Below are 14,763 nucleotides of genomic sequence, written 5' to 3'. Positions count from 1 at the left end.
AACGGACTATGCTATTGAATGGAAAATAGTATTTTAGACTCAATAGAATTGACGAATTTCCCAACGGAGATCGTTTTGATGAAAAGTTGACCAAAGTCAATGATTTTCAAAGAAAAATACATAAATCGCATAAACAGTCTAAAACTTATTTCAAGCATCTCGAAAACCAAATCAAAGGTCATTTTATCCCAAACTCGGTGTTTCGGAGTTAATGGCACTAACATAGTTTCCATCCAAGCCTGTTTACTCAAAATGTTGACCGATGTCAAACTTGGCAAAAACTTAGAGTTAAAATGGAAAAACCACACAAAATCAAAATGAAGACTCCAAAACTTAAACCAACCTTCCTTTTCTAGACCAAAATGGACCTCCTGAGCTGATGGAAGCATCAAAATTCTCATACGATGCCTAAATCTCTAGATGTTGACTAAAGTCAACCTTTTCAAGTCTTAAGCCTCAAAAATGGAAAAACCACCTCAAAAGTCAATCGAATACGTGTAAGCATGCCACCTATCCCAACATCGTATAAGAGCTATAAAGAAGCTACTAGAAGGGGTAAAACTGTAAAAGCATGCAAAAGCACGAAAATTACCCTAGAGGTAATTACAACATCCACTACTAAATAGGACCTTCATCCTCAAAAGTCAAGGAAGAAGGATACCTGGTCAAAGAGATGAGGATATTAGGTATGCATGTCATGCTGGGTCACCCAATTTGCCTCATCGACCGGAAGATGCCCTCACTAGACCATCACCGATGGAATCTCCTTATACCTCAACTTTCTAATCTGCTTGTCTAAAAAAGACACAGTCTCTTCCTAAAAATCTAAAGACTCATCAAGATGAACCGATCCTATCGAAGAACGTGAGACTCATCTGGGATGTACCGCCATAGCATTGAAAAATGGAATGTAGGGTGAACGCCTGAAAGTGATGGGGGCAAGGCCAACTCTTAACCTACCTCACCTACCCATCTTAGAATTTCTTAAGGGACCATAAACTTGCGGTTAAGCTTACCCCTTCTCCAGAATCTCATCACACCCTTCATAGGCAAGACTCGCAGGAATACCCAGTCTCCAAACATAAATTCCAAAGGCCAAACCTTCCTATCAGCAAAACTCTTCTACCTACTATAGGAAGTATGTAGATACTCCTGGATCATACGAACTCTATCAATCAAATCACATAGTAAATTGGTGCCCCAAGGCCTAACCTCAAAAGTATCAAACTTGCCCACTAGGGAATAACATCTCCTACCATACAGTGCCTCAAAAGTTACCATCTCAATGCTCGAATAGTAGCTATTATTATATGGGAACTGTGCCAAGACTAAAGACTAATCCCACTGACCCCCAAAATAAAAAAAAAGGCTCATAGCATGTCCTTCAAGACCTGAATAGTCCTCTTTGACTGACCATCAGTCCGGGTAGATATTTGTGCTGAGCTCAACTCGGGTACCTAACTCTCTTTGTATAAACCTCCAGAAATGTGGAGTAAACTGAGTATCATGGTCTGAAATGGTAGATTTTGGCACCTCATGCAATCAAACCACTTTTCAAATCTAAATCTTAGCCAACCTCTATGAAGTATAGGTAGTCTGGACTGGTAAAAAGTGAGCCGACTTGGTCAATCAATCTACAATGACCTAAATAGAATAAAAACCTTAGGAGTTACATGGTAAATCAAATATAATATCCATAGCTATATGCTCCCACTTCCACTCTAAGATGGGCATTTGCTGGGTCAAACCACCTAGCCTCTAATTCTCAAACTTAACCTTCTGAAGTACAATCACCTAGCCACAAAAGCTGCAATGTCCTACTTCATCCCACACCACCAGTAATTCTATTTTAGGTCACTATATATCTTTACCGCATAGGGATAAATGGAATATCTTAAACAATGGGCCTTTTCAAAGATTATCCTTACTAAATCTCCAACTTTGGAACATAGAGATGACCCTATATCCTCAAAATATCCTTTGCATCTAAGGGCACCTTTCTAGCATCCCAGTGAGTACCTTAGAACAAATCACCCTTAGTTGTGCATCCTTAAACTGCCATGCGTGAATCTGCTCCATCAACGAAGACCTAGCCTCTACATAAGCATGTACCCTGCCCAGCTTAGAGATATCATGCCGAACTATCTAGTCAGATAAGGATTTAATGTATGAAGCTAAAAGATGTCCCTCAACAGATAAGAATGCCAAACTCCCCATCCTCACTGCCTTCCAGCTCAAAGCATCAGCTATTTTTGTTTGCCTTTCCTAGGTGATAGAGAATAGTGATATCATAGTCCTTCAGTAACTCCAACCTCCTGTGTTGTCTCAAATTAAGGTCTTTCTGGCTAAATATGTAATGAAAACTAAAGTATTCAGTGTAGATCTCTCATTGGGCACCATAAAAGTAATGCCTCCAAATCTTCAATGCAAAGACTACTACCGTCAGCTCCAAATCATATGTGGAGTAGTTCCACTTATGTAACTTTAGCTGCCTGGAAGCATAAGAAATAATTCTACCTTACTGCATCAGAACGCAACCCAAGCCAATACTTGAAGCATAACAATACACTGTAAATCCCTGAGCTTCAACAGAGACGGTAAGAATTGGAGCTGAAGTCAAGAAGGCTTTGAGCTTCAAAAAGCTTGCCTCACACTTGTCAGACTAATTGAAAGGAACATTCTTCTAAGTCAATCTGGTCAAAAATGCTATAATAGAAGTGAATCCCTCCACATACCATTTGTAATATCCTACCAACTCGACAAAACTTTAAGCCTTGATAGGAGAAGTGGGCCTAGCCTAATCATAAACTACTGTTATCTTTGCTAGATCTACCATAATCCCATCTGTGTACACCATGTGCCCTAGGAATGCCATCTACATAAGCCAAAATTCACACTTAGTGAAATTTTCATACAACTGTTGATCTCGCAAGGTCTAAAGTACTATCCTTAGATGTTGCTCAGTCCTCCCCGAGTAGAACAGGATGTCATCAATAAATGCAATGATGAAGGTGTCCAAGTAGGAGTTGAACACATAGATCATCAAGTCTATAATTGTTCTAGGGGCATTAGTCAACCCAAAATACATGACTAGGAACTCATAGTGGTCGTATCGAGTCCTAAAAGCAATCTTAGGGATGTCTGCCTCCCTAATGCTGAACAGGGATACCCTAACCTCAATTCTATCTTAGAGAACACTACTACAACCTAGATTTGGTCAAATACGTCATCAATACAGAATATCGAGTACCTATTATTTATGGTCACCTTATTCAGCTGCCTATAATCAATACAATTACACATGGTACTATCTTTTTTTTTCACAAACAGAATAGGACCACCCCTAGAATACATGTTAGGCCTAATAAACCCTTTACTTAAAGGGTCCAGGAGCTGCACCTTATGCTCCCTCAACTTAACTGGAGCCATCCAGTATGGTAGAATAGAGACTTTTTATGTACTCGTCTCAACATTAATGCCAAAATCAATATCACGCTTAGGAGGAAGACTAGATAGATTGGTGGAAAATTTATCAAGGAACTCCCGAACGATTGGAACCAAATCAAGAGAATGAGTATCAACACTGGTGTTACGAGCATAAGTAAGATAGGATACACACCCCTTTCCTACTAACCGTTGAGCCTTGAGAAAAGAGATCACACCATATGGAACATGACTAGCTATACTTATCCGCACGATTGGAGAAATATTAGGCATATACGATGTGACGCTATTGGAAAAATAATCCAAAACTACATGATGAGTAGATAACCAATCCATGACTGAAATCAAGTTAAAGTCTACCATAACTTGAAAAATCAGGTCCGCTCTAGTATCATACCCCAAGATGGTCACCAAACTGGATCAATACACTTGATCCACTTCTAAAGAATCACCTATAGGGGTAGCTACACAAATAGGCACAAGAAATACTTCACATAAAACATCCCATCGAGTAGCATAATGAACAGACACTTACTTGTAAATAGACTACGAATCAAATAAAGCATAGGCAAGCTGATGAGAGAAGGAGATCGTACATGTGATGATGGCATCCGATGCCTCTACCTCTGGCCTATCCAGAAAGACATACATATGACTATGTCCACCTATAGCACTTGTCCCGCCTACCTGGGGATCACCCATTATACCCTGAGAATTACCTCAGTCACCCTATACACCCTCTCTAGACAGCTAAACTAGGCTTTGGGGGCTTGAACTTGCTGACCTTGTTGACCCTACTGACTCTGGTATCTACGATGGAAAATAGTGGGACACTCCCTAGAAAAATGGCCTATCATACCACACTCATAGCATGACCCCCTGAATGAATCCTCTTGTGATATGTCAGCTAAGCCTGAATAGACACTATATATTAAATATCTAAAAGTTTGACCCTGAGACAACTGACCCAAAGTTTGGCCACTCCGACTACTAGAATTCGATAATCCACCATAGGTAAGCTACAAGGTTGAAAGAATCGGTCTACTAGGTGGATACTGCTATAGATGGCGTCTGCCAAAAGAACCCCTACCATGTAATTAGCATCCGTGGAAGCAGCCTTGATGACAAGACCTATTGTCACTACCTATGTAGGCCTCATGATGAATAGCCTCAATAGTACGGGAATGATATATTCTCTACAATAATGAATAAGATGGTACAACCATCTGCTCTATAGACAACTTTAAAGGAATAGACAACCCAATAACAAATCAGTGCACCCTCTCCTCCTCTGTCAGTATAATCATGGTAGCATGCCTGAATAGCTCATATAATCGAGAATCATATTTTATGACCATCATCGATACTTGTACCAATGTGAACTCATTTCTCAATTTCTCCCTTAAACTATAGGGTACATGCTTCTCCAACAAATCCTCGAAAAACTTAGTTTATGATATCAATTGCGATCCTGCGAGTTTGCAGCGAAGATAATATCTCCACCACTAATTCACTGGTCCATCCATCTGGAAAGCAGTGTAATCAACCCTATGGGACTCCACCAACCTGAGGTTATGCTACCTCTCCTGGAAACTAATTAAAAACTCATGGGCATCCTTGCACACGGCACCTAAGAATCTAGGGGGTAATCTGATAAACCTTCCAACATTTTCTACTCCTCCACAATCATAACGTATGAGCTTCCATATGTTGAACAACTATAAGAAGCTGAATTACTAGTTGGGGAGCTGTAATAGTAGTCTATGCACCTAGGATTGGATTATATTATGCCCTGCCTGCCCAGAAGTTTGAACCTCCTCTCGGAACTGATGTCTGACTGAAGTGCTCAATAGTGTCCTTGCTCGAGACATACACTCTATAAAGCTAAGGATCCGAGCCAGAGTATAATGTAACATTGGTGTGGACATGAATCTGGATGGAGGTTGTGATGGATCCTCCTTTGTCGGCTGATGCTCAAATTGCTCAACCTCGATATCTAGATCCAACACTGGGGTTTTGGCCTGATCTTTGCCCTAGACTCTATGTCTGTAAGACCCCACAAGATGAAAAGTAAAATGGAAGAAAAATTTTCAAAAGAATTGAGACTGCCCAGACCTAAGAGTCAGTGTACAACTCATTTAAGTTATTACGGGTCATAAACTCTACTCGTAGAGGTGAAGAAGATAATTAGAAATTTATCTAAGGCAAGTGAGAGTCTACAAGTCCTATTACGACTTGTGAGTAAAAGGTATGATGTTATACCCCATACCTTTATGCTTTGGAACATCTTCTAAGCTTCTTAAAAGTTGTCCCATGACCCAGATTATCTATAACATGATTAAATAACTCTAAGGAAGGGAGGACGTGATGCCCCTTAAGACTGAAGGTTGGAAATAGGTCTATAAGGATTTGAAATGAGTTGGAGGCCAAAATAACAAGTCATAGGACTCGACTTACTTATGTAAGCTACCAACTTGGACGACTTATAGAATTAAGCCATTGGAGTACATGTTGAGCTTACGTAGCAAGGATTACATAGACTCCTAAAGTAAAATGAGATTACGAACCCACGGGAGAGGTAGAAGGAAGCATAGCACCTACTCGGAAGCAAGTAGGTGATGCACTTACTTTGACTAAGTAGGTGATGCACCTACTTGGACCAAGTAGGTGACACACCTACTTTAGGTGGGTCCCACATCGCCATGTGGCATCATGTGATTAGTTGCTTAAGGTGACGTGGCTGCCTAAGGTTGTGACACATGTCACCCTTAGAGAATGACATGTGTCACCTTCCAAAAGATTATATATATGTTAAGTGATGACTAATTCATCACATTTTAGCATCTTTCACTTGGAAAAATTGAAGAAAAACTTGAGAGAACAAGAGAGAGACCTAAGGATTTGCCAAGAAAAATAAAGGTAACGATTTCATTCCATGATTTAATTATTTAAGGTATCCTACGGTGATTTGGGGCAGCAAAAACGTGACACAAACAGCCCCAAACAGTCCGCTAATTTTCAACGCGCTAAGGAACTTCCGAGGCTAGATTTGACAAGTTTTGAATAAGGTAAGGTCTTTCCCTTACATTTAGAGCTTTTGATATTGTTATGATAAGTATTTTAAGTGGCTGTAAATATGAGAAGTTCATAGGGATGCTTGACGTTCAAAATAAACTAAATTGGAGTCGCTATAGTTAAATTAAAGTCGAGTAGGGCATTGCGCTTGTGGTGCTGCGGCTGTAGGGGGTGTGGTGATGTGTTGCAGGGACTAAAAGTATTCTAAAAGAGGTGTGGGAGATGCTGGTTTCAGCCACATGACCCTCCATTGCGTATGATTAAAGAATTTATGAAATAAAGATTAAAAACCCTATTTTGGTATCGTAGTTTTAACCGAGTTGTTTGGAGTTTGTTTTGTGTAATATCAAAGTGGTATAATTATGCGTGGGCTTATGATTGTTGTTTTTGGTTGGCTTTACTAATTGAAGATGTGATTGGAAGTTCGGATAGGGCGAGTTATAGAGGAGATGCTGCCCGAATTTTGTTAACTTCTTAACTAGTTAATAGACTAGTCGAGAAAGGCGAATAAGGAGTTTGTTCCTATGGGTGCTTGATTGTGGACTTAAAATATGGAAAGTCAAATATTGTTAATACTAGTATTACCTTCGTGTTAAATAGGTTTAGAGGACGACGAGACAAGGCAGGTTCAAAGCAATCGATAAGAGGTATGTAAAGCCTATCTTTTCTTTCTTTTGGGCATGTCTTAGATTTAAGTGACAAATGATATGTGTATGAAGATTGGGTTAATTCTATTCATGAGATCTGAACATGATTCATGATTCATAATTCGTGTTCACTGTTTAATGTTAAGACTCTTAAAGTAGTTAAGCTTCCATTCCTCAAGTCTTCTATATGCTGAAAATGAGTGTATGTAAAGTTATTCTTCCTCTCTTTTGGCATGACTTGTATGGAAGTATTATGTATATGAAGTTTGAATTTATTCCACTCTTAAAACTCTGAGTGTGAGTTAAGGCTCTTGTTCATTTCCTACTGATTAGAACTCCTGTGATAAGTTGAGTCATTACTTTTCAAAATCTTCCATGTGATAGGAAATGGTACATGTAAAGCTTGTCTTTTCCTACTTCTAGAAAGATTGGACGATAGGTACTATAGAACATGGATTTGGAGATAGCTCCATTTATAGATTGTGGACGTAACTCATAACTTGTACCCACTTCTGAATGATAAGGACCTTAAAGTAGTTAAACTACAACCCTTGAGCCTCCTATAGGTTGAATAGTGTTGGAATGTGTAAGCTCCTATACCTAGGGGCTCTTGAACATGGTTTATGGTGATATCTAAGGGATGTTTTATATGTTATAGAGTTTTACGGGAACGTATATAAATTATGATATATATGGATCGGGCCGAACGTACCTCGGCATATTTTGCTATGTAAGGATCGAGTCGTACATTCCACAGCATGTTACACAATATAAGGATCGGGCTGTCGTTCCTCGGCATTGTTACATGATATACGGATTGGGCCGTCGTTCCTCGGCATTATTACATGATATATGGATCAGGCCATTTTACCTTTGCATTATCATATGATATACGGATCGGGTCGTCATTCCTCGGTATTATTACATAATATATGGATCGGACCATCACTCCTCGGCATGTTCTTGCTATATATATGGATTGGGTTGTACGTTCCACTGTGCTAATAATATGCATATGCCTATCATCATAGATGATGTATTTGTAATACTGAGTTACCAAGCGGGGTAAATACGGTACGTGATAAAGGTATACATGACTTTATTTTGTGAGGTGCAGGTATAGTACCCTATTAAATACTATACTTGATTTCCTGCATCTTTATGTTACTTGTGCCCTCTATATGATGCTTTATACTTTATATACTCAGTGCATATGTCGTATTGACCCCCCTTTTTTCAGGGGGAGGGGGGTGCATTTCATGCCCATAGGTACAGATACAGGTTTTGGGAGTCCACCAGCTCAGGATTCCACTCAGCAAGTTTAGAAAAAGCTCCATTGATTCGGAGCCAATTTTTGGTACCAAACCTCCGATGTATATATTTGGTTACTCAGGGCTACGATGGGGGCCCTGTCCCACCATATGTTGTCGTTCCTATTCTTAGAGGTCTGTAGACATATGTGTGTGGGTTGTTTATAAGTTTATTTCGATTATGCCCATGCGATATGTTGTAAAAGCTATTATGTTATGGCAACCTTATCGGCTTGCATGCCCTTTCATGATATGATACGAATGAAGGAGGCTATATGAACATGAAAAAGTTTTAACCCATTGAGGTTTTTGTGAGTAGTATCATGCTATACATAGTCCAATTTAACTATAGTCGACGGATAGGTATATGGGGGTCTAGGTCAGAATCCAGTTGCGGCTTATGGAGTTGGGTCGTGACAGAAGTATTATTAGAGCAGTTCATCCTTGGAGTGTCTACAGACCATACCTAGTAGAGTCTTGTTTATAGGTGTGTTGTGCACCACATCTATAGACAAGAGGCTCCAGGACATTTAGGATATTACCTTTCTTTCATATCTACAATCGTGCGATAGAGCTGAGTTATAGGGAATGAAATTCTTCATACTAACTTATGATTTCAGCAGAAGGACAACATCGATAGAAGAAGGTGACTGATGATATTCGAAGTTACAAAGCACGTAGGTAAGCAAAGGCACGAAAGATATATGTCGGGTAAGGTATTGAGGTACAATTGGAATGTAAAGTTGAATTTGAAAGGAAAAGTAGCCAGGAAAGTTAACAGGTGCAGTTTGAATGGGCATATGAGGTAAGTCCATTTTCATACTGTTGATATTGGGCGCCTTGTATGGCTGCGATATGATATGGTCTGAATATATACATGCATTCCCTGTGAGGAACTGTTGGCATTTCCTACGTGCAGGTGTTGAGATAGAGAGAAATACAAAGGAAACTCTACCTAAATTTTCCTAGAAATAAAAAGAGAATGAGATACAGGGCTTTTGTATATCTTGAAAGGTCGTGCCCACAATAATGATGAAATTTGGACAAACCACGAGCATGGCTGACCTTGAGAAATAAGTTAATTGCTAAATTGATGTCAATAAAAACTAGAAGGTCGGTATTGATATCGTAAACCAAAGTTGGAAAAGACTTGTGACCCTAGGAAAATGATGTAGAGAAGACCGGTAGTTCTGGATAGAATGATATATTGAGGCACCGATGGAATTGATACACAAGGATAAGACTAACTAAGAAGGGTAAGTAACCCATGGTAATAATCATGAAAAATGTTAAGAAGTGTTATACTATGGGGTAGAATACGAACACGATCTGATGTGAATATAACGAGGATCGTTATGAAAATAAGTAAAGCCTAGTGAGAAAGTGGATGAACATAGGATGTGGTCCGTGTAATGAGGATATAAGGGTAACTTGGTAGGTGCAGCTTGGCCTACCGGATTAGCTATTGGGTCATCGTCTTCTTTGGTAGTTATGCGCCCTACGGGGGAGGATGCAGTCATACCAGCACTAACGCACCGAATCCCATCAGAACTCCGAAGTTAAGCGTGCTTGGGTGAGAATAGTACTAGGATGGGTAACCTCTTGAGAAGCCCTATGCGGCTGTGATATGAGATGATATGGATGTATGTATACATTGGCCTTATATGGCATTGTTGGCATAAAGAAGTATTGTGGATATGTGACTCCACCGTGAAAGATGCTAAGACCCTTTGAGATAGGGGATGTAGCTTTGCAAACAATTGATGCAACCTACGAATGGCGGTATCCCAAGAGTAAAACCAGGTGATTACTCAATGTAACTGCTATATTCGAATACATTAAGGGAAGGTATAAGATGGTTTCAAGCAAAACCTTTAAGGTACAATCAGTACTAAGGACAAAAGCTATAGTGGAGCCCTAACATCAGATGAAGGAAGTAATAAACGATACAGGTTTAGAAATAGACTAGTATGGCGATGCTAAGGCATCTTCCGAGCTACTTTAAGCTCCTACACATGTTCGTGTAAAGGGTGCAATATGATGTGTGGTAAGAGAACTAGAAAGAAGAAATGGAAAAGATATGTCACCTGTTCCCTATGCCTATACGTAATCTACCCTCTCAAATTGACTATATGGGTTAATAAGAGGCCTTTGGATGACAACCAATATAGAGAAATCATGAAGCAATTGTAAGACCTTATGAGGCTAGTTAACATTCGAGGACGAGTGTTCTAAAGAGGAGAAGGATGTTATACCCCATACCTTTATGCTTCAGAACATCTTCTTAAGCTTCTTGAAAGTTGTCCCGTGACCCAGATTATCTATAACATGATTAAATAACTCTAAGGAAGGGAGGACGTGATTCCCCTTAAGAGTGAAGGTTGGAAATAGGTCTATAAGGATTTGAAATGAGTTAGAGGCTAAAATAACAAGTCGTAGGACTCAACTTACTTATGTAAGCTACCAACCTGGACGACTTATAGAATTAAGCCACTGGACTACATGTTGAGCATACGTAGCAAGGATTACATAGGCTCCTAAAGTAAAATGATATTACGAACCCACGGGAGAGGCGGAAGGAGGCGTAGCACCTACTCGGAAGCAAGCAGGTGATGCACCTACTTTGACTAAGTAGGTGATGTACCTACTTGGACCAAGTAGGTGACACACCTACTTGAGGTGGGTCCCACATCGCCATATGGCAGCATGTGATTGGTTGCATGAGCTGACGTGGCTGCCTAATATTGTGACACATGTCACCCTTAGAGGATGACACGTATCAGCTTCCAAAAGGTTATATATATGTTAAGTGATGACTAATTCATCACATTTTAGCATCTCTCACTTGGAAAAATTGAAGGAAAACTTGAGAGAACAAGAGAGAGACCTAAGGGTTTGCCAAGAAAAATAAAGGTAAGGCACGATTTCATTCCATGATTTAATTATTTAAGGTATCCTATGGTGATATAGATGTGTTTAATAACGAAAAACTTCTATTTGGGGCAGCAAAAATGTGACACAAACAGCCCCAAACAGTCCGCTAATTTTCAGCGCGCTAAGGAACTTCCGAGGCTAGTTTTGACAAGTTTTGAATAAGCTAAGGTCTTTCCCTTAAATTTGGAGCTTTTGATGTTGTTATGATGTCTTTTAAGTGGCTGGAAATATGAAAAGTTCATAGGGATGCTTGACGTTAAAAATAAACTAAATTGGAGTCGCTATAGTTAAATTAAAGTCGAGTAGGGCGTTGTGCTTGTGGTGCTGCGGCTGTAGGGGGTGTGGTGATGTGTTGAAGGTCCTAAAATTATTCTAAAAGAGGTGTGGGAGTATCTGGTTTCATCCACATGACCCTCCATTGCGTATGATTAAAGATTTTACGAAATAAAGATTAAAAACCCTATTTTGGTATCGTAGTTTGAACCGACTTGTTTGGAGTTTCTTTTGTGTAATATCAAAGTGGTATAATTGTGTGTTGGCTTCTGATTTTTGTTTTTGGTTGGATGTACTAATTGAATATGTGATTGGAAATTCGAATAGGGCGATTTATAGAGGAGATGCTGTTTGAATTCTGTTAACTTCTTAACTAGTTAATAGACTAGTCGAGACTAGTCGAGAAAGGCGAATAAGGAGTTGGTTCCTATGAGTGCTTTATTGTGGACTTATAATATGGAAAGTAAAAGATTGTTAATACTAGTATTACCTTCGTATTAAATAGATTCAGAGGACGACGAGACAAGCTGGGTTCAAAGCAATCGATAAGAGGTATGTAAAGCCTATCTTTTCTTTCTTTTGGGCATGTCTTAGATTTAAGTGACAAATGATATGTGTATGAAGATTGGGTTAATTCTATTCATGAGATCTGAACATGATTCATGATTCACAATTCGTGTTCACTGTTTAATGTTAAGACTCTTAAAGTAGTTAAGCTTCCATTCCTCAAGTCTTCTATATGCTGAAAATGAGTGTATGTAAAGTTATTCTTCCTCTCTTTTGGCATGACTTGGATGTAAGTATTATGTATATGAAGTTTGAATTTATTCCACTCTTAAAACTCTGAGTGTGAGTTAAGGCTCTTGTTCACTTCCTACTGATTAGAACTCATGTAACAAGTTGAGTCATTACTTTTCAAAGTCTTCCATGTGATAGGAAATGGTACATGTAAACCTTGTCTTTTCCTACTTCTAGAAAGACTGGCCGATAGCTACTATAGAACATGGATTTGGAGATAGCTCCATTTATAGATTGTGGACGTAACTCATAACTTGTACCCACTTCTGAATGATAAGGACCTTGAAGTAGTTATATTACGACCCTTGACCCTACTATAGGTTGAATAGTACTGGGATGTGTAAGCTCATATACCTAGGGGCTCTTGAACATGCTTTATGGTGATATCTAATGGATGTTTGATATGTTACAGAGTTTTATGAGAACGTATATGCATTATGATATATATGGATCAGGCCGAACGTACCTCGACATATTTTGCTATGTAAGGATCGGGCCGTACGTTCCACGGCATGTTACACGATATACAGATCGGGCCGTTGTTCCTCGGCATTGTTACACGATATACGGATCGGTCCGTCGTTCCTCAGCATTATTACATGATATATGGATCGGGCCATCATACCTCGGCATTATCATATGATATATGGATCGGACCGTCGTTTCTCGGCATTATTACATGATATGTGGATCGGGCCATCGTTCCTCAGCATGTGCTTTCTAAATATATGGATCGGGCTGTAGGTTCCACAGTGCTAATAATATGCATATGCCTATCATGATAGATGATGTATTTGTAATATCGAGTTCCCGAGCGAGCTAGATACGGTACATGATAAACGTATACATGACTTTGTTTTGTGAGGTGCAGGTACAATACCCTATTAAATGCTATACTTGATTTCTTGCATCCTTATATTAGTTGTGCCCTCTTTATGATATTTTATACTTTACATACTCTGTACATATGTCATACTGACCCCCCTCGTTTTTGGAGGGGGGCTGCGTTTCATACCTGCAGGTACAGATATAGGTTTTGGGAGTCCACCAGCTCAGGATTCTACTTAGCAAGTTTAGAAGAAGCTCCATTGATTTGGAGCCAAGTTTTGGTACCAAACCTCCGATGTATATATTTGGTTACTCAGGGCTACGACGGGGGCCCTATCCCGCCATATGTTGCCATTCCTATTCTTAGAGGTCTGTAGACATATGTGTGTGGGTTGTTTATAAGTTTATTTTGGTTATTTCTATGCGATATATTGTAAAACCTATTATGTTGTGGCAGCCTTGTCCGCTTGCATGCCCTTTCATGATATGATATGAATGAAGGAGGCTATATGAACATGAAAAAGTTTTAACCCATTGAGCTTTTTGTGAGTAGTATCATGTTATACATAGTCCAATTTAACTATAGTCAACAGATAGGTATACGGGGGTCTAGGTTGGAACCCAATCATGGCCTACGGGGTTGGGTCGTGACATATTCCTAGTGCAGGACTTGAACCCTGCGAACCACTAACTCTCAAGACTTTTTCTAAGACTCAATAGGACATGTCATAATGAAACTTCAGAGACTATCTAACTTTATGCTTTTCAGACCTGCAAGATTAGTCATTTTTATAACTTGTAAAGACAATGATGAGTCGTAAATATTACTCATAAAGGAACTTCAAAGACTCAATTTTTTCAGGATTTTCTAACGCCTGCAAGAAGAGTAGTAATGATGACTCATCACAATTCCTACGATTTGAAGAAATGCATCTGTAGGTTTAAATTTTGGGCTTTTAATGAGGGGTAGTTTGGTTTTTTCTATACATTCTAATAATGTATGTAGACATTTTTAAGGACTAGATTCATTACGAATTGTATCCTAAAACTCTTTTATTCCCTTATTATTCCCCAAACAAATTCTAGTCTTCTCTTCCAGGGTTCCTCAAGAGTTCAACAAGCTTTTATTAGGGTTTCTTCAAGATAAAGTCACCTTTCTCAAATTCAAGTCCATTTTCAATCAAGGTATGTAGGGATTGATCCATGGGTTTCTTTCACCCATTGAGTCACATGGTTTCTACTCAAAATCTCATAAATTTCAATTGGGTTTGTAACTCTAATTTCATGAATTCATTGGGATGTTTATATTATATTTTAAATCATTATAGATTATCATTATAAATATGTTTCTACATAAATTACATGATTTTAAGTTGAATTATGAATTCCCATGTATAAAGCCTATTTTCAATGATGATATTATGGAGTATGATTTTGAATCTAATAATTTCAAG

At 39.0% G+C, this 14,763-nt stretch overlaps 1 pseudogene; it reads left to right on the top strand.

The window, feature by feature from the left end:
- The first annotated feature begins 9,984 nt into the window (after window positions 1-9,984).
- On the top strand, window positions 9,985-10,102 carry LOC129881276 (5S ribosomal RNA; annotated as a pseudogene).
- The last annotated feature ends 4,661 nt before the right edge of the window (window positions 10,103-14,763 follow it).

This window comes from Solanum dulcamara, chromosome 2 (genome assembly GCF_947179165.1).
Source record: "Solanum dulcamara chromosome 2, daSolDulc1.2, whole genome shotgun sequence".
In the NCBI taxonomy this organism is placed as follows: domain Eukaryota; kingdom Viridiplantae; phylum Streptophyta; class Magnoliopsida; order Solanales; family Solanaceae; genus Solanum; species Solanum dulcamara.
This window is presented reverse-complemented; position numbering and strand designations above follow the sequence as displayed.